The sequence below is a fragment of the Rhinolophus hipposideros genome, assembly GCF_964194185.1.
Source record: "Rhinolophus hipposideros genome assembly, chromosome: 5".
NCBI lineage: Eukaryota > Metazoa > Chordata > Mammalia > Chiroptera > Rhinolophidae > Rhinolophus > Rhinolophus hipposideros.
The window spans coordinates 8,557,767-8,580,201 of record NC_138051.1 but is presented as its reverse complement, the minus strand read 5'-3'; the positions used below and the strand labels follow the sequence as shown (position 1 = coordinate 8,580,201).

At 35.5% G+C, this 22,435-nt stretch overlaps 1 pseudogene across 1 annotated transcript; it reads right to left on the bottom strand.

Annotated features, from left to right (window-relative positions):
• Positions 1-332: 332 nt before the first annotated feature.
• On the bottom strand, positions 333-2,104 carry LOC308497523 (vacuolar protein sorting-associated protein 33A-like; annotated as a pseudogene). Its single transcript has one exon. The product of its transcript is annotated as a vacuolar protein sorting-associated protein 33A-like (transcript).
• Between the last annotated feature and the right edge of the window lie 20,331 nt (positions 2,105-22,435).

Below are 22,435 nucleotides of genomic sequence, written 5' to 3'. Positions count from 1 at the left end.
TTAAAACAAGGTGACATATAGATGATGTATTACAGAATTGTACACTTGAAACTTATGCAACTTTACTAAAGATTGTCACCCCAATAAACTTTGATTGAAAAAAAAAATAAAAACGGGTGTTTCTTTTACATGGGTTGGTTCTCTCCTATTCTTCCTTCAAGAAATTAGGAACACAAAAGAGAAGCAGAGAATAGCATAATGTAAGAAGCTGACCCACCCCAAAGTAAATTCTGTCTTCCTGTGTTATTTCTCTATGAGGTTGTACTTCCTTTCAGCAACTTCTTCAAATGGGCAGTTTATTCTACAGTTCACTTAAGTCCACTCTGAGTGCCCTAGAAAGATTTTTCCATCAGAGACTCTATCCAACTGGCCCCATTCACTAGCGTAGTGGTGGTGAAGACATATTCTGAACTTCCATCTTCCAACTGGGAGAGAAATAGCAGGGCAGCAATTTCAGCAAAGGTTACACTCCCAAGGGAAAAGATCAGGGTGACTCAGTATTCTCCCGGTTGAAGTCTCCTTTGCAGTTCCAAGGGCAATGGCTACTATTCTTCAAAGTGAAGCCCTGGGCACATGCAGAGAACTTTGATACTCTACCAGGCCGGGAAGGAAAAAGAGCTGGCTGCACTGAGAGGGGTGTACCCACTGTACACACAGGATGTGTCCGTGGGGTTTTGTTCCTTTACACCATCCATCCAGAGGCTAACGTTTCCCGGTTGTTGGGTAATTGTTTCTGTCTCCTGGCTGTGGTTTCAGCGGCCAGCCTTCTCCAGGTTGTGTAACATCAATATGTGCTCATAGACATACATATGGAAAAGTTCTCTTTGTAATAACCCAAAACTTTTTGTTTGAGTCCACTATTGCCCAGGGATTGGAGGCAAATTATTTTAGCACCTTGATCAGCGGATGCTTTTGGGTAATACAACCCTTAATGTAACTGTTGACCTTACCAGTGTCTAGTCCAGATATAAACTCTTGCTACACTGTTCAGTTATCAAAGAAGTCTTTAGAAGTAGTGACATCTTTGATTCACTCCGCAATCAAGGTGTGGTTTGCAAGTGAGCCTCTGCCTGCCTGCATGTGGAGCAACTGGGAAATAGACTGTTTGATCTCCCCCACGTTGGCCTTCCAAAGCTAAGCACCAAGCCCACAGCGTTTAAGTTCTAACCTCGGATCTCAGCATACAGCGCCTATGCAGAGTTCAGCTGAAGCTTCTGGGCTTCCGAGGGAAAGTCCTTACCACCATCGCCCTTTTTCTTGGGCGCAAATTTCTCTGGAGGTAACTTCAGGTAACTGTCAGGAATCCTATCCTTCCCATCAATAGTCTTGGTACGGAAGGTGGGTGGCAAGAGGCATTAATAAATCCACATTTCGATGGAGCAACAAGAGATTATAAAAACAGGAAATATTGAATTTTGGCTTCCTGTAAACTCTCTCTTCATCGTGACCATCATATTGGTCACTTGCCGGCGCACTGTCCTTTCCCAAAGATCTGGGAGATCGTCTGGTCTAGAGCCTGCAGGGTCATCAGCCCCTTGGCTGCGCAATGCAGGCTCCTCCTGTTGCTTTCCAGGTAGCACTCCGAAGGCACCCTCTGATTCCGCAGATAAAAGATCCCCCATCAAATGGAATGAGATTTAGGCTGTACCTCTCCCTATGAATAAAGGAGCCCCAAAACAGCCAGATCCTTTCACCTCTGTCCGCACAAGTAAGCTATGTTGTGGCCCAAGGAAATGTGGAGATCTCTTGCGGGACCACGTCTGTTCTGTCTTCACTGAGAACGTTTTCAGCAGTTATATCCATCAATTCTAGCCTAGGTCTGACAAAATAATAATGATATTGCTGACATCAGCTGCCGGCAAACGACTTCCTTTACATATGAACATTTTTTCCACTTCAAGTTCCTTTTGCAGTGAATATTGTGCCTAGGACCAAATGGTCCTGTGAGGTACTCATCCCAAACCATTGCCTTGCTTCCTTCGCACTGGTCCAGGAACTAGCGCAGCTCAGATCTCATCGCCTCACTCCGCAAATTCAAGTTCACTCGCTGGTAGGACAGGTGCTCCGTATTTGGCCCTACCACCCCCCTTTTTCCCTGTCCCATAATACTTCAAAACATGTATCATTTAGAGTGCTCTATAAAATAAATCATTTAAATAATGTAAATAACTTACATCTTAAATTTTGTTAATTTTATAGGGTACAATGTTATCTCATCATTTTAATGTGCATGTATTTGTTTACTTGTCATGTAATATTTAGATCTTTATTTTTGGGATAATAAATATTTTTCTATTTTGTTATTTTCAATGAGATTCAACATTTTGCATATATTGTATATATTTGGTTCTTCAAACATATTACTTTCCAGAAGTCATTGTAAAAAGGTGTACCTTAACAGGCAGATGTGTGTTTTTTTCTGCTGCATAAAAATCAGTAAAGACTGCGGGGAGTGAATGCAAGAATTGGAAATGATTTAGTAAAAGGTATATTTGTGGAGGATCTGTCCTGGGATATTTGTTTTCCTTCATTCCCCTTTCTATGAACAGTCCTTTGCAGAAAAAAAAATGTATGAAATTTTCTTTCAGTCATTATTTTTAATTATACAAAAGTAAATGTTCCAATGTACTTGTTTGCAAATATAAAGTGAATATAAAGTGAATTAACATTTAAGATATATCTATATCTATCTATATCTATATAGATATATATGTACTGGGACTGCCAAAAAATGTACACAAGTGGACACTTTGGTCAGCGTTGCTCAAGCAGTAGCTCATCGTCATCAGAAGTGTCTGGACGTTGATGGTAACCACTTTGAGCACCTCTTGTCATTGCAGACAACAAACAAGACTTGTATTCATATTTTGTTATCAGTATACATTGAGTATTACAATTTTAATAGTTTTATTTTTTCCTTTCTTAAAATGTGTATACATTTTTTTGGCACTCTGTGTATAAGAATTTTTTACTTTGTAGAATGTGTATAACTACCTTGCTTTTTCTGGATTCTTGCTTTTAGTTCACTTACATTATAGTATTTTAATATGTATATATGAGATTAATTTTCAGAATGCTATGCCTGCTTTCTGCTACATATCCTAAATGCAAAGAGACTCCTTGTTCCTATTAAATAATTTGATATTATACTTCATTTATGAGGTCAGTAATCTGATTTTTTTCTTCTTCTCTTCTTTTAAGCAAGCTATTTGCTTCGCATTATGGTCAAAATTGGCACTATCAATTCCCTTTTCAGTTAGTTTCTCCTCTTATCTCTAACAATCATAGACATTGCCTTTTTAAAATACAATTTCTACCTCACCTACTTTCATCACATTCAGTGCCACTTAAACCAAAATATGCATACTGCATCCAATTTATAAGGATTTATTTATTTTTTAAGGGGGGAAATTATAGCAGCTATTGTCAAGCTTTACCAGTATTTGTTCAACAAATTAAATTTCTAATAAAAATCAAATATTTATAGAGTACCCAGTGAGTGAAAGAACTTTATGGATATAAAGAATTAACAAAAAGCAATTATCTGGACTCATGATGTTTACAAATATGAATAAGAACTTAAAGTGTATCAGCACTAAAAATGAGGCTAAAAGACAATTTTATGTCGCTTTTCCACCTTAATATTAGAAACTTTGATGTCTACAGTGGGTTTCAGAGATTTGGTGAAATGTTGAGTTTGTGGAGCAGAGGAAAATGAGAAACCAGAGAGTATGATAATGAAGGTAATCAGTATCTTGAAGACATTCCTAAACTCTTACAGACAGCAGATTTTTACCCCAACGTGCCCAGGCCAGGAATATTTTACCTTCTTTCTTTTTCTCCACAAATGAATCTAAGTCTATTGTTTTAAAGGATAAGAATTGTGTATAGGAATATAACATGGGATATTTTAGGTACTAGGGAACTGACAGCAGAATCAGAGGAAGGATTTACTTATTACTTCCCAACATCAGAAAATTACTCAGTGGTAGGAGATTTAAAGGAATATGACTGGAAAAGAAGCTGTGGGAGAGAACACAATGACTGGACTAATGAGAAAAGTAAAACTGCAAGAGAAATTGTACAAATCTTCACAGGAGCAAGTACTTACAAACCTAAGTTTATATCAAGGACTAATGAATAGTCTGGTTGGGCATAAACGGTCTGTCTCTTTAAAAGTGAGAAGTGGGGATGCAAGAAAGAGAGGGGTAAAAGCATGAGTGACAATCGAAAGACTTTAAATAGCTTTCCAAATTATCCCATCATGAATACTGCTTTTCAATGAGACTAATGTGAATGAACTAGATGATTTATGGGTAAGGAAAAGAAATTTTGACTATAGACAGAATCCCAGGAGAATAAAATACTGAGGAGCAAGAGTTTAAAAAGAAGTAAACAGATTTAATTCACACTGGTATCCCTGATGAGCCTTCAGAAATGGGATTTTCCCACAGTTCTAATTATGAAACCATCAAGAGCCTTAAAATCCTTCCATCATTCAAAATCCTTCCAACTTTTAAATTTACCTGTTTAAAGAAAATCAGTATTTCCATGTAAATGTAAAACACAGTGACCTTGGCTTGTTTTTTTTCTAAATCCATGGTGTTAATCCATAGACTATCTCAAACATATTTTAGGAGGACGAAGCATATTTCACTTATTCCATAACCTCAGTGCTCATGATTAAGGATAGAAGGATACTTCAATGGGAAACAAGTTGAGTAGAGTGACAATAAGTAAAGGAGGCAGAACATTAAGATAATATCAACAATAACAATAATAAATATTGTTGATGCACTGAAATAGAACTTCCAAAATCATTTTGATAGTCTGGGAAAAAAATTCTGGTATTTATTAAAAGTAATATGGTGACCTTTTAAAGAGGAAAGTTTGAAGCACTCCATAAGCATACAAGCTAAGTTGCAAGACCCATTGGTAGAAAGTGTTAACTAAACTTGACTTATACTATGCCTTAAAGTCATTTAATCTCGAGATTTGTTTTTATTATTTTTATTATTATTAAATAGCTTCCTGTGGTTGTTGTAAGACTTAAATAAGTATTTTAATATTTTACCAGTATCAGGTACATATTAAATGTTAGTTTCCTACCTCCATTTGAAGCAGACACAAACATTGGCTACAGAAGCAAGTAAATGAATCCTTATTATATGTGTGTCATAGAGGAAAGCAATGTTGATTTTTTCATGCTGAAATACATAGTGGTCACTATAACATTTGCTAAAAATCATTTTCTCTGTATTACAGATATGTTAAAATGAATTCATGTAATTACATGTTATAGTATAAAAATATGAAGCTGGCATTACACGCAGAGATTTCATATAAGCAATGTAAGAAAAACGATTTTATTCTCATGAACTTGTGAAAGTTCCCCAACGTCATCTTTCTGTGACAAACCCAAAAGTCTCTTTCAAATGCCAAATTTTTAATAACACCATCTTTTATGAAAGAGATAGAGATAAAGCAAAGATTACTCATCGACTATAGAAATGCAAGAAGTGAGAAGGACACTGAATAGCGACGACAGGAAAACGTGGCATGAGCTGCTATAGGTTCCAGACAGATAGCCCAATTCACTGTTTTACAGCTGACTCAGTGCTCTCTGGGGGCTGAAGCACACCCCCTCTGGTCATTTGGGAAAGTTATTAGAGGCATTTCTTTGATTGTTAAATTATTAGGAGGTACTGCTGCATTACAAGGTAGAGACCAAGAATGCTAGACACCTCGTAAAGCACAGAATTCTACATAATAATAATAATAAAAACTCTCCCAATCTGGAGATACATCTTGAGTGTCCCTTATTGCCATTTAAAATTATCTGAGCCTAGAAACTAACTCAAATATATGATTGTGTGTTGTGTGTGTGTGTGCGCTTGTGATATTTTTTATGGTAGCATACACCGAATTTTCCTGGAATTCATCTATAAATCAAAAGGACAATGTCCATTATTTTGTTCAAATTTTGCCAAAAGTCACTCTCCATTTTGGAAAATTAGATTACAATGACAATGTTGCTTGTATATTTGAGTCACCAATGTAACATACTTGTGTCAGTTTTAATTTATAATTATTACACTTATGAATTTATAATTATTACATTTATGAAAATTCATATAAGTGCATACACTTTTTAAAATCCTCATTTAAAAATAACAAATATAAAGAAAATATATCAATGGTGTTCAGCTGATTATTTAACATTAGGTTATTTTTGTCCAACAATTGAACAATCTCTTATATTCCTAATCTGCCAACACAATTTTAAGTGAAACAAACAAAAAAAAAAAACTAGAGAAATTTAATGCAAATTTTACAAAGAAACACATGAATTAAATTAGGAAATATATATCATATTTATGAAATTTATAGGAAAAATTTCAAACTGTATTACTGTTACCAGACTATTTTAAATATATCATAACCAGAGGAATAAAGGTCTCATTATTTCTTACAGAATAGCACAATGTATTATAGGATGTGTAAAACCAAAAATATTAAAGAAAAATTAATCTTTCCAGCTGTTTGAGAGGTTATTTTCATTTACAGGAAGAAAGTCACGTGAAAAAAATTCTGTGTTTCACTGAGTAATGATATATCAAGAAAGCTTGATGAGATTGTGAAAAATGTTGAAGAGCAGCTTTGTAATGAACTGCAGTCAAGCAAATTTTCATACAATGGATGAAAGTCTGTGTGAAAATGAATCATTACTGCTCATATATATGTAAGTTTCATAAAGATTAAAAAAATCGTGAAGGAAATGTTACTTTCAAAATGACTGAGAATGAATACAAAGAGATTGTCGGTTCCCAAAGCCCTTCAAAATATCTAATGGGAAAACGTCTTCACTTTCCAAGCATCACTGCTTCTAGAGCAGCTACTATGATGGGTCTACAGAGGGGGTTCAGAGCTCACATTAACAGCTCTAGGTGCTTTAGTAATTCATTATATTATTAACTGGCATCAGGTATGTTAAAGAAATACTGCAAAAGCAATGCATGTATTTGGTGTTGCTAATAAAATTAAGAGTAAACTATGCAATGGTACTAAAAAGAGTTTGAAATTGGAAGTAAGGTAAATTTTCAATATATAGTTTGAACATTTGGTTATTAAAATAATCAAAGAATTTTTTGATTCATTAAATGAAAACTTAAGCATCACAATTGAAATACCACAAGAATATGACACATTTTGCAGATATATTTATATTTGCAAAGTTAAATGAGATCCTCTATAAAATGCTAGAGATGAAGATCAATCTCATAGGGAACAGAATTATCAATTTGTCAGCAAACATGTATCATTTAAAATTGGTTTTTGCATCAAACATTTTTATAGTTTTCATCTTTGCAAAAGTTTGATAAATGTAAATAGATTGCTTTCTTTTGAAGGACTACTAAAAAGAGGATGAGTAGATTTTTTAAAACTTTGGTTTAATTTACAAAACTGGATTGACTAATTCATTAATCCATTTGAAACAGATGAAGAACATGTTAGCCAAAATTTTCAGAAAAATTTAATTGGTCTGAAAACCAATGTTGGGGCCAAGGCACACTTTAATCAATCTAATTATGAAAGGTTTTGGATGCTGTTAAAACGTAAATATACTTCTTTGGAAAGAAGAGAATTATTCTAGATTTCCAACAGCATATTTGGGTGAAATGGTTGTCAGCCCTGTAGTGTTATTCTGGCAAAAACACCTTGTCATGTGGGGACTCATGCGGGGTCTCTGGTCCTATTCCCCACATAAGAATGCAGGACACAGTGAGGGTGTGGGGACAGAGCCCCAGAAAGCAGTTTCCAGGCTCTCGGCCTCACACAGAAAGGTGCTGGCTTGGGTAGTAAATGGCCATCAACTGTGATCAGATGGCCAGAAGCTGTGGCTAGTTGTCCGTCAGCTGTAACCCGTAAGCCATTGGCCACTAATATAACTGCTGTGCCTACTGCTAGCAGAAGAAATGGGGGCTAGCAAGAGTGGATTGCAGAAAGGCGGATGCCGCCGGTGAGAATATAGTGATATGACTCCCCTACTTATGGCTCCGTGGGTGTTCCTTTTTGGCCTTACCATGTTCTGCGTTCTTATGTGGGGAGCAGGAGCTGAGACCCCACCTGCCACCCCACACGACAGAGGCCAAAAAGGAACACTCATGGAGCCATAGGTAGGGGAGTCATACCATTATATTCTCACTGGTGGCTGGGTTGGAGACACAGGAAGCAGGACCAACATTATTTGCAACCTGCTCTCCACTTCTCTCTGCCAACCCACCTCACTTGCTAGCTGCAATCCGCCGTCCTAACTGCAATCCACTCTTGCTAGCTCACCACCATCTTCTTGCTAGCCCCCTTTTTCTGCTAGGGTAGCCACAGCAGTTATAGTAGTGGCCAATGGCTCACTGGTTACAGCTAATGGCCAACTAGCCACAGCTGATGGCCATCCGATCACAGTTGATGGCCACTACCCGAGTGAGCACCTTTCCACGTGAGGGCGAGAGCCTGGAAACTGCCCTGCTGGTTCTGTTCCCACACACCCCCACCAATATGTACATGTGTCAGAGGAAAGATGAGATTCCTTTTAACATGCTTTGAACAACTTTATGAGCATATATAATGGGGGTCTGTGGGGACAGAGCCAGGAGTGCAGTTTCCAGACTCTCGGCCTCACAATGAAAGGTGCTGGCTCAGGTAGTAAATGGCCATCAGCTGTGGCTAGTTGGCCGTCAGCTGTAACCAGTGAGCCATTGGCCACTAATATAACTGCTGTGGCTACGCTAGCAGAAAATGGGGGCTAGCAAGAAGATGGTGTCTGGCAAGAGCGGATTGCAGTTCGGACGGTAGGTTGCGGACAGAGTGGCTCCTGCTTCCTGTGTTTCCAACCAAGCTGCCAGCGAGAATATAGTGGTATGACTCCCTTATCTATGGCTCCGTTGGTGTTCCTTTTTGGCCACACCATGTCCTGCATTCTTATGTGCGAGGCGGGAGCTGAGACCCCGCAGGCCAACCCGCATGACAGGGTCTCACTGAATTTCATTAATAAAGTTTGTTTCAAAATTACATATATGTGATTTAATTTTTGTAGTGCAGAAATAAGTTTACGTTGTAGAAATTGCATATTGCAATGATGTTATCTTAGTTATTGAAATGATATATTGAAAAGAATTAGGGAGTGTCCTTACTGTTAATCATTTTATCCTGTTACTATTTTCAAGGTTTACCACTCAGTTTGTCTATAGGGACACTGTGCTACAGAAGTAATACGCATGCCACAAACGTGAGCCATATATATAATTAAAAAAAAATTAGCAGCCATATTATAAAAAGTAAAAGTAGCAGAACAAAATAATTTTAATTATTGTGGGGACAGAGCCAGGAGTGCAGTCTCCAGGCTCTTGCTCTCACATGGAAAGGTGCTCACTTGGGTGGTAAATGGCCATCAACTGTGATTGGACGGCCATCAGCTGTAACCAGTGAGCCATTGGCCACTAATGTAACTGCCGTGGCTACGCTAGCACCAAATGGGGGCTAGCAAGAAGATGGTGGCTGAGCTAGCAAGAGTGGATTGCAGTTAGCAAGTGAGGTGAGTTGGCAAAGAGAAGTGGAGGGCAGGTTGTGGATAGTGTTTGTCCTGATTCCTGCGTCTCCAACCCAGCCGCCAGTGAGAATATAGTGGTATGACTTCCCTATCTATGGCACCGTGGGTGTTCCTGTTTGTCCTCACCATGTCCTTCGTTCTTGTGTGTGGGGTGGGACCAGAGACCCCGCCTGACACCCTGCATGATGATTATATAATATATAATTGACAATTATATATTTAATATACTACATCTCCCAATTATCATTTCAACCGTACCTAATCAATGTAAACATTGAAATATTTTACACCGATTTACTTTTTAATATAAATCTAATTTAATTAAAATTAAATAACATTAAAAATTCAGTATTTTCGTGTCACTGACCTTACTTTAAGTGCTCCACACACATTCAGGGCTACTCATTACATTATCAGACATCACTGGTTTATAGTCTTACTGATATCTCTGTTATTAGTTGTCTTACTGACAATTAGCAACTATTAGGTACCCTAATCAGTTTTTATTTTAGTGTCCATCACATCTCTGTTCTTATACTTCCTGCATGTATTATATTAAGGTCCTTCTCTTAAATTCAAACTTACTATAAGGAGGTGCAAGAATTTAACTACTTCATTAGACTAATTTGCTAAAAAATTGTGTTTTCTTTCCCTTACAGTTAGACAGTTAATATGTATGATTCTGCATCAATAATGCATGACTGAATTACTCTAATGTTTGGTTTCAGGTTATATTTTTTTATAAATGTCTTTTTAGGCAGTAAAGAGAACTTTAGAAAATATTTGTTATATAGAGTTTAGTACCACTGATCTCCATAAATACAGTAATGGTGGTTTTCTTCTGTCTCTGGCAGGAAGAACAAGCCATGTTTTATTGGGTTTCAATGAGAGAATTGTGCTGATTGATTTCTAGGCTTGTTAAACCACTACACCAGCTTAGCTCTCTGAACACAGCAAACCTCATTAGCTATTACACTGACCTTTCTCCTTTATTGCATTCTTCTCTATTGCTCTCTTCTGGCCATCATTTCTGTCCATCTACATTTTTCCTAAGCACATTAGATGTATGTGTCTTCTAATTAAGTGGTCTAAAATATGAAGTGAGAAAAAATTTTCAAATGCTGAGAAAAGCGTAAGAAAATGGATTAAAGATAACAAAATAAAGTGATAAGGTAAAATGTATTCCAGTACTTACCATGTCTTAGTTACTGCGTTAAAACCTTACCCTATATTAGTTGACATATCTCAAAACACTCTTTTTGAAGAATGTACAATCTCCTTTTACAATTGAGGTTGATATTTGCCTTAGGTCAGATTAGTAAGTAGTTGAGATGAAAATCACATGAAGATCTTCATTCCTCAAACCTTCGATCCTAAGTGCTGTAATATACTGCCTCACAAGGACACAGATACAGGCTTTTACAGATGGGTGGATGCTCCACACTAACACACCTGTGTAGAGTATAAGGGAAGATTATTGCAACTGCACATTGTGTAGTTTTTACTTTAGCCCTTTGGTTTTAATCTAATAAACTATTGCTGGCATCCCTCAAATGAACAACACAGATGCATTTGTGTAACAGTGCCCCTTGACCAAAAGATTATGTGTTGTTTCACTATCTGCCCTGTTGTACAATATTAAGTTTGTGCTAGTCATACAGCTGTTCCTAAATAGAGACTCCCCAGAACTGTCTGAGTTAATATTGGCTCCAATCATTCTGCTGCCTTGTGGAGTAGTAGAGCATGACAGGGCTGTAGTTACACGTCAAAGGCAAAGGGCCTCCCTGTGCACAGATCACATGCACTGATTACACTGGTCTACATTACTTGCCATACTTGTTTCACTTTGCTTTTACTTTGGTCTTAGTATATGGAGTCATTTGCCTGTAGGTTTTACAATTTGCTTATAAACTTCCGTAGGGACGGAGTCCCAGCGAGCAGTTTCCAGGCTCTCAGCCTGGAAAGGTGCTGGCTCAGTTATTAGATGGCCATCAGCTGTAATCAGATGACCATCAACTGTAACTAGTTGGGCTTCAGCTGTAACTGGTTACCCATTAACCACTAATAAAACTGCCTGGCTACGCTGGCAAGACGATTGGAAGAGAAGTGGTCAGCAGATTGCGGATCGTATGTATCCTGCTTCCGGTATCTTGAGCCCAGCCACCAGTGAGTATATAGTGGTGTGAACCCCCATCCATGGCTCTGTTGGTGTTCCTTTTCGTCCTCACCATGTTCTGTGTCCACCCGCTGCGAGCGGGCATTACAACTTCTAAGTTGAATTTGTTTTTTCTCTATAGATCACTTGGTTTAGCTTGCATTGAAAGAAGTAAAGATGTTAGTATTTCTTTTCTTAAAATTAGGCGACACTCATGCTTTTGAAGGGAGCTATTTCAATAGGCAGCCTTTTTCTTTTTGTCTTTTTTTTAAAATGGCAGAAATTATATTCTTGTTTAAAGGACTTTTCTAAGGAATTTTTAAATGGAAGCTTTAGGTTGCATTTCATCCATTATCACCTTGACACATGTAGGGTGCTGAAGTTAGGAAAGTGGCTGGCTGAAACAGCCGATTTTAAAGAGGTGAAGGAAAATTATATTAGCAGTTCTAAAACTTTTAAACATTTTCACTTATCTATCAAACATATTAAAAGCATAATTTATTTAAATAGTAAACAAATAAATTTTATTAACATTTTAATCAAGAAACTTAACCTTTCTTCTTATCTGTAAAAGAAGAATAATTATTGAAATACAAATTTCTCCACATTGTAATAAGAATTGAATGAGATAATATATATAATTTAGTTTATACATGAAATTTGCACATATTTTTATTTTATACATATTTTTGATAACTGATATAATTAATGAGTTATATTTAAAGACAATTTTCGATAATAGTCATCCCAGCAAACAATGAAACCTCCTGTAAACTTATGCTTGTTAGTTTAAATTTTTCCATCCATGAAGTCATTTTCACTGAGTCTTTAAAGTAACAAAAATTAGAAATGCTCTGCAAAAGGAAGAAAGATTTATGCAAGGTTAGAAAACAGATTGTCAGGTGTGGTAAAATCTTACTCCATCTTTTATTTGATTTACGAAAAATTATTTTCTAATTATTTCTTACAGTGGTTTTAATGTCTTTCAACCACTCTTCACCCAAAATATGTTAATTTTGCAAAGTTAGATGAGTCATCACAATGTATTAGAAATGGAATAAAATTATATAATTGAAACATTGATGTGGATCAGTCAATACAATAATGCTGCAATAACGCTGTATAACAAATACTTGAAAGCTCAATGGTTTAATTTTTTTTTAAATTTTCATACTCATGAGTCATGGAGAGACTGGATTGTGGCAGGCCTTGGCTCTCCTCCAGAGACGAGGCTCCAGGCTTCGAACTTTAGGCTATAGATTGGGTGTAGGTCTGCTCCTTCTGATGCTCCATCTTCTGGGTCTAACAATTAACTCAGTGCATATGGCCATCTCCACATATCTTATTCTGCTTGATTGAGCTTCGAAGACACTTGTTTTATTGAGGGCATTTTCTTCTCATGGTGAACCATCAAGGTTAAAGAAGGCAAGACAAACTCCACAACCACATTCCTCTCCTATCTCATTGGTCAAGAAATTCTGTGCTCAAGTCCAAAGTCAAGATGAGGGCAAATATACTTTGTTCACAATGAAGCTATGCAATGGTCACAGTTGTATCAGTATATCACAGATAAGTAGATATTTTAGACTGCTGGATTCAACTACTATTCCCACCACCTTCTAATATGCCAAAAATTGAAAAAGCTGAAACTACTTTAACCCAGCCATCTTGCTTCTGATGCTCTGGAGATTATTTAGGGTCAAGCAACCAGAAGAATATTATGCAGACCATGAATGGAATTGTAGGCCAAGTGACATCCATTTTAAAAATTCATTTTATAAGAGAAGCTATTGAAAATAATTTTCTGATGTAAGGTGATATATGTGTTCCTCAAAATCATCACATTCCGAGGTCAGACAATTAAGTTTGCAAACTCATAGAAATCATATCTCATAGAAAAAGTGCTACATATAATAAGTGCTACATATCTCAAAAGTGCTGAATATCATTACAGTCACCTTTGAAGTACTTCCCTTGGAAATTTATGCACCGATGCCCATGCCTAGCCCACCCTTCAAAGCAATTTTGGAACTCTTTTTCTGGAATGGCCATCAGCGCTGTCATTGTGTTACCCTTGATGTCCTGAATGTCATCAAAATGTCTTCCTTTCAATATTGCCTGTATCTTTGGATAAAGAAAGAAGTCGTTGGGGGTCAGATCAGGTGAGTAAGGAGAGTGCTTCAATACAGTGATTTGTTTACTGGCTGAAAACTCCCTCACAGACAGTGCCGTGTGAGCTGGTGCATTGTCGAGATGCAAGAGCCATGAATTATTGGTGAAAAGTTCAGATCCTCTAATCTTTTCATGCATCCTTTTCATCCCTTCCAAATAGCAAACTTGGTTAACGATTTGTCCAGTTGGTACAAATTCATAATGAATAATCCCTCTGAGATCAAAAAAAAAAAAAAAAGGTTAGCAACATTGTTGCAACAAGTTTGCAAACATAATTGTCAGACCGCGTATGCTGTCATTAAGGTAAGGGCAACATACTCGTATACAAAGATAGATGAAATACTTTAGATGAAATATTTACTCGTATACAAAGATAGATGAATACCTGATAAACTGAGCACAGGAGAAAGATCAGTGTTGGGGGTGAAGGGGAGTAAATAGTATTATGTTCAGGGAGACAGTGCCACCTATTGGTACTCGCACTAGGTTGTGTTAGTGTACTTTGCCTTCAGATGTTATTTGGTATACAAGATTAAACAGACTGGGAAACATTCTTATAAACCAAAGCAATTTTTATACTGTACTTCTTTTTCTTAGTACCTTATTTAACACTCATATAAGCTAATTCATGTAATGGGAATACACATTGTAGCAGAGTATACTGTAATGGCAGTTTTCCTAATTGACAGGCAGCCACCTAATCATGACCAGGTTGCCGCTGAAGGCCTAATTCTTGGGGGTGGATTTGGGCCCACTCCTACCATCTCTGCTTTGATTCCATCTCATCAAGCCTTCCGAAAATTCTCCAAACCATTTGATACCATGTAATAAGTCCCTTTCTGTTTAATTAGCTAGGATGGATTGTTTTTTCTTGTATTGAATACAGACTGATAAAGTAAATATTACCTGGAGATATTAAAAGTCAGAGACTCTGAAGAAAATAGATGGCTGAGATTGTTAAACTGATCTGGTAGGGTTTAAAAATAATAAATATCCTTCTTGATTCTAGAACTTAAAATCTAAGAATGATGCAATGTTAGTCATGGTACATAGTTGTGAATGATCTATTTATATTATTGCCTGAAATCACCTAGAATGAAGTGCTTGTTAAGTAACAGAAAGACTACATTTTGGGCTGGATATTTTTAGCTTTCTTAGAGGCCTTACAAAAAGAAAAAAAAAAGATAATCTTCATGCTTTAAAATTCTTGCTTATTGATAATCAGATGAGATCTTGTGCTTTCTAGTGGAATCTGATCCTTTAAGGCATAATTTTACCATATAAAAAAGAGAAACTGAGATCTCTGGGTTGCTAAATTACAAAGTAAATTGAATTCATAGCCTCCTTAACTATCTTATTTAAATTTAGGGCATATGTTAGAAAAGAAAGTGACTCTAAAAATTAAAATGGGTACTTTGGTAGATTCAGATATTTCTTAATACCTAAATCTAAATTCCACTGAGTCTTTCTTGCCAGCTGAAGCCACCTCTCTCTGTCTGAGAAATTGTGCCTGCTTGTCTGAAGTTGTCGTTTGATGCTGTTGGCACATAAAGGGATATTATACAGTTTTTTTAATTGTATTTGTCTTTTGTATTCAATATAATATTTTTGAGAATCATCTATGTTTTTGCATGTGTTAGTAATTTGTCCCATTTATTTCTAAATCATTTTCCATTAAATGGATACACCACAATTTACTTATCCATTTTCCTGTTAATAGATATTTGGGCTATTTTCAGTTTAGGAAAATATGAATAAAGCCACCATGAACATCTTTTTGAAGTCTTCTTTGGATATATGCTTTCATTTCTCTGGTGTAAGTATCTAGGAGTAAAATTGCTTGTTTAAGTAATAGACGCCTAACTGCCAGACAGTTTTACAAAGTGGTTATATGGTTTACAGCCATTTAAGAGTCTGGTTGCTCCAAATCTTTGCCAACGGTTGGTGTGGTCAGTCTTTTTAATTTTAGCCATTCTACTGGATCTGTAGTAGCCATCTCTTTGTTTTAACCAATTTCCATGATTACTAATGATGTTCAGTATATCTCATGTGCTTATTGGTCATTTTTAAATATTCTTTTTTGATGTGTCCATTTTAAGGCTCTGCCCATTTGTTTTAATTGGATTTGTCTTTTATTAGTGAATTGCAAGAGTTCTCTATATACTCTGGATTTTCAGTTTAATTATTAGTGATTTTTATGGCCTGTCCAAAAAAACTGTGACACCAAGATCACAAATGTTTTCTCCAATGTTTGTTTATAGAATCTTTATATTTAAGGGCTGCTTATATTATTGGTCTTTTATGATGGTTTAGTATTAAAATGTGTACTTTTGCCTTCCTTTGGTTCATTTCTCCTTGCATATATTCTTCCACTGTTACTATAAAGCTTTTTAAATCCACCACCCTCCTCTTTCAAAGTCTGTTTTCCATTTGTTACATAATGCCGGATCTTGGTTTTGAAAATCCATTCTGAGAATTTCTGTTTTCGTAAGTTATTATACTTTAACTCATATACATTTATTTTGGTAAATGAATAGATACAATTTTCAGTATGCAGAATTTAAATCTTTCTGTGCTTCACTTGGTATCTAATTTGTTAAGGTCGTTTAAAAACGTTTTCTCTATCACTTTCTTGACATCATAATTTTTTTTCCTTCTCAATAAGACTGGCATGCATTTACTTCCTGATGGGTCATTCTCTATCCTACCTCCCAAATTAGTATTATTTTGAGTTTAGTTATGTGTTCTTTTAAATATGCTTTGTTTATTGCATAATTATAAATATGCTAGGGTTCAAATCTTGATTTAGGGAACTGAATTTACCTGGAAGACTCCTTCTGACTTCAGACAGGGCTTCCATCTGAAAGATCACAGAGAAAACATGGTAATGATAGAGTATCATATCCACAAGTCCATTTTAATATAGACTTCCTCTTTACATGGTTATAAGATTTCTAGAGAGCTTGAAACAGTTGTACAATTTAGTAAATGACATAAATCTCTAGACTCTCAAGTCCTTCTTTCACAATCTTTTGTGTATAAGAAACTCTTTCAATTCTTATCACTTGACCCTTTACCCAGCACCCCACAGAAAAAAAAAAAACATTATCAAGTCCAAATGGTCAATAATGTCAGTGTTAAGAAACTCTGGTTTACAATGATATTTATAAATGGAAATTACTCATTTCTATACTAAAGGTGCAATCTAAACTGTGATGTTACAAAATAATCATTTAATAAGCATATATATTTAACAAACTGTCATAATTAAATTTAGTCTTCTTAGATTGAAATAATATATTCTTCCACAGGAAAAATTTAAAGTGTTGTAAATAATAGATTTGAAACAAAGAACCCATCAATTTTATTTATGGATGGGGAACAATAATGTTGGAAATATGACATGTCTAAGCTCAAACATAGGAAATACAGTTTATATTATGGAGTCTAACATTCCCAAATATTGACAAATAAAAATTTAGGACAAAATAACATGTAATTTGTTTCCTTTTAATTGTTTAAAACATTGACCAATGTTTTTCTACAAAACAAATGTGTCAATAAATTTTGTCCAAGAGATCATTGTAATTTCTTTCTTTAAATGATTATCCATTGTTTTCAAAGAAACAATGCAAACTTGTGTTGTACCTTGTGTTGAGCTATCTATAATATCTATGTATCTATCTATATAAGAATATCTATACATAATGTAATATAATATATAATATTAGAGTATCTTCTTTACTCATATTTTGAGCCTTTCCTATAACCTCACATCATCTTCAAGGACATGATTTTAATAAGTATATCTTGTGGGGGCATCATAAGGAATTAAACTGATTGCTTTTGATTAGATATTTCACTTCCTCTTATTTCCTAGAGATATATTCCTGTATTGTTTAGGTCTTCTTCATACATAATGTGTATAGCCTTCGTGTTTAGCTCAAACTTAGAGCTTTTCTATTTAAATAAGGGTATTTATATATTTACACTTTTTGGTAAAATTGGTGGTCTTCTGTCATTTTGTTTTATGTATTTGACTTTTAAATTTTCTTGCATTTCCTCTCTTTGACTCTAAGTATTAACTTCCGTTTCTATTTTATCCTCTAATGATTTGTAAGACATCCTATTAGTGGCTACATTATACAATTTTTAAACATTACTATTTCAACTATTTTTCTAATTATTTTTTTCACTTTAAAAAAGTAAAACCATTTATTATTTTTTTCTTCCTAGCTTATTTCTAGAGAGTGAAACTATATAAATCTCATGCATTAGACAACCTCATACAAGGACATTATATAAAATTAGATTGATAGATGGATTATCTCAAAATGTTTATATTAGAAGGAGGGAAATAAACCTTTTCACCTGAAAATGTCATTGTGAAAATCTCTCCTCTGTGTGATCCCATTTAATTTTCAAAGAATTTTAGTAAACTATATTATATTCATCAAATTATTTTATATACAGCCCGCTATCCTAGAATATATCACTAGAAAATTGGAAATACAAAATATGAAGGCAGTATACTGCCTACAGAAGATATACAAACTTGTCTTGAAGAATTATTTTATTTTTATGTTTCTACTTTATAGATATTTATGCAACGTGTGTAAGATTCTGAGGAAAATAGTTCTACATACACTAACGTATATTAATCTCTGTTAGGAAACATATCATTTTATTCTTTTTTTCTTATGTCTATACTGTTTCCGTACAGTTTCACTCTTCCATTTTTCTACTCTCCAATTCCTATAAATTTGAGAATGATGAATGGAAGTCAATGTAAAAATTGTTATTCTTTCATTACTATCATTTTAGCAAGTACATCCCTTTTGGTGAGTAGAAACCTTTGCTTTGATCTTTCATTTCAAATGAAGGACTACTCTTTGATTCAAAATGAATTATCTTTTGGGACACATTTTCCCTTTTGGGACACATTTCCAGACTTTTACTTAAGAATAACAAGTTAAGTATTTACAAAATTATGGGAAATATTCTGATTGTCTATTTTATAAAAGGAAGTTAAATACTGGTGAATTATAAATGACTAATTAAAATAAAAATTACTTAAGGTAGAAACCATAATATGAATTTATCATACATTTAGTTTATAAGTTATATTCTTTTTTTGTTATTGTTGTTAAGAAGCATGATGGTTTTCCACATTTATTTCCATACGGATCATAAACCATCTCTAATGAATAAACAGCTGCATACATCATATTACTATAGATATAAAGACACAAGAACAAATTTTCCATAACCATTAAATGCAACTATAATTTTATGTGTATAATGTGATGGCTCGGTGTGAGGTCGGGGTGGTGGTGGATGGGGGGAGGGGGGTTCACGGTGTGAGGGATGTAAAAAAAAAATTAAAAAAAAATAAAAAAAGCTTTGCGTAGGAAAACAAAAAAATAGCACTGCAGCTTGGTGGGTTTTTTTCTTAAAGTGGCTTTTTGAATTCTCACAGCATACTGCCTTTCTAAGAAATACAAACTTGTCTGGATGCCAAGAATGCATTGCTCATTAACCATACTAAACAATATTTTTATCTGCCTTCTGTGTTTTGAGGGGTATGGGGTTACCCTGCTCCCAGTATCTTCATAAGACTTGCATAGAGCAAGGTATTCACCACCCTATCTACTGGTCTCATGAGAACCCCAACTTCCTAAATGCTTGAAGATAATGGATATCTAGAAAAAGAAGTTTAGATGGGTGCTGAGAGCAGTACAGTACGGAAGCCAGCCATGGGGCTTGCACATGGTGTGTAGGCTCAGGGTCAATATGATTGTCAAGAGGTGAGGGGCCAATGCCACAGAAGTACAGGGAGTCTGAGTGGCGACTTCCAAGCTGCTGTGCTCTGCATGCCTGACACAGCCTCTTCTACAGCATAGTTTTTGCTTCTTTGCAGGGAGTGCTTCAGTTCTTAGGTAAAGTCCATTACCATTCTTTTTAGTAATAACTGCCACTTTACGTCAGTTGTTCTTTGTTCCCAAAAGTTTACTCCATACTTTTTCTTTACTCTTGCCTTAGTAAACACAAACTATTTACTCAAATGAAAAGGAGAAAGTCATTTAGTCAAACAATCAACTTCTTTATTGAGAATTTGCTAGTCTAGTCTATGTATTCTTATGGACCATTTTGAATAGTACATACCATATGCTTCTTACATATTTCTCCTACTTTAAATTCACAAAGACATTATAAGATTTCAAATGTTTATTGTTCCTTACATTGACTATTGCAATGGCTTTCTTACTGGTCTCTCTGCCATTTATTTTCTTCTACCCTCAATTCATTTCACACACTGATGACGTTATATATTTTCTAGAGCGAAACACTCAGCTTTTCAACACGGGAATCTAAACTCCTTGGCTAGCATTCAAGAATCTACATGGTTTGTCACCACCCTGCTGTTCATGACTTACTTTCCACTGTTATGCTTAGGACACAGTGTGCTCTGGAGGATGTGGTTGGTTAGGGGGAAGATGCCCTCATTTCCTTGCCACTGCCCTGGTCCTTCTCACCACTAGGACTGCTCTCTTCATTCTTATACTCTCTCCTTTTTGAGATTTTTTTTTAAAGATTTTTATTACATTATAGCTAACATACAATATTATATTCGTTTCAGGTGTATACCATAGTTATTCAACATTTATCTACCTAAAGAAGGGATCACCATAAGTGCAGCAGCCATCTGACCCTCTTTCACGTTATCACAACATTATTGACTATATTCCCCATGCTGTACATTACATTCCCATGACTTATTTGTTTTATAACTAAAAATTTGAACCTCTTATTCATCTTTTAAACCTCTTTTATAAATTTTTTCAATTACAGTTGACATCCAATATTATTTTATATTAATTTCAGGTGTACAGCATAGCGGTTAGACATTTACATAACTTAAGAAGTGATCTCCCTGACAAGTCTAGTACCCACCTGGCACTATACATAATAATTATATCATTGACTGTATTCCCTATGCTTTACATCCCTGTGACAATTTTATAACTGCCAATTTGTACTTCTTAATGCGTTCATCTTTTTCACCACATCTCAAAATCCCCTCCTATCACCCCAATAAATCTGGTACCCATCTGACACCATACATAGTTATTACAATATTATTGTAATAATATTGTAATAACATTGTAATAATATTATTGTAATAATATTTTTCTGTACCCTACATCCCCATGACTACTTTGTAACAACCAATTTGTACTTATTAATCCCTTCCCCTTTTTGACCCACTCCCAACCCCGCTCTGGTGTGGCAACCATCGAACTGTTCTCTGTATCTATGAGTTTGTTTCTGTTTTGTTTGTTCATTTGGTTCTTTAGATTCCACATATAAGCAAATCACATTGCATCTGTCTTTCTCTGTCTGACATACTTTACTCAGCACAATACCCTCCAGGTCCATCGGTGCTGCCGCAGATGGCAAGGACCCATTTCCTTCCACGGCAGAACGATATTCTATTGTATATATGTACCACCCACTCTTCATCCATTCTGCCATCGACAGACACTCAGGCTGCCTCCACATCTTGGCCATTGTAAACAATGTTGCAATGAACATATGGATGCAGATGTCCCCTTGAATTAGTGTTTTAGGTTTCTTTGGATAATTAACCAGAAGTGGGATTACTGAGTCTTTCTTTGTCACTTGTTATAGACTTTGTTTTAAAGTCTATTTCGTTTGGTATAAGTATTGCTATCACAGCTTTTTGTTTCTTCTCATTTTCATAAAATATCTCATTCCCATCCCTCTAATTTCAGTCTCTGTGTATTTTGATCTGAAGTGAGTCTCTTGTAGGCAGCATATGTAAAGGTCTTCTTTTCTTATCCATTCAACCACCCTATCTTTTGATTGGAGCATTTAATCCATTTATATTTGAAGTAATTTTTGATAGATATGAAGTTATTGCCATTTTATTCATATTTTTCATCTTTTTTTTTGTCTTAAAGGAGTCACTCTAAGATTCCTTGTAATACTAGTTTGGTGGTGAGGAGCTCCTTTAGCTTTTTCATGTCTGGGAAGCTCTTACTCTGTCCTTCAATTCTAAATGACAGCTTTGCTGAGCAGAATAATTTTGGTTGTAAGTCCTTGCTTCTCATCATTTTGAATAGTTCCTGTCAATCCCTTCTAGCCTGCAAAATTTCTGTTGACAAATCAGCTCATAGTCTTATGGAGGCTCCCTTGTAGGTAATTAACTGCTTTTCTCTTGCTGATTTTAAGATTCTCTCTTTTGTCTTTAACCTTTGGCATTTTAAATATGATGTGCCTTGGAGTAGGCCTTTTTGGGTTTATCTTGTTTGGGACTTTCTGAGCCATCTGGACTTGTATGTCTATTTCCTTTGCCAGGTTAGGGAAGTTTTCAGTCTTTCTTTCTTTCTTTCTTTTGTTCTTTCTTTCTTTTTTTTAATTAGTTTCAGGTGTACAAAACAATGTAATAGTTAGACATTTCACCCCTCACAAAGTGA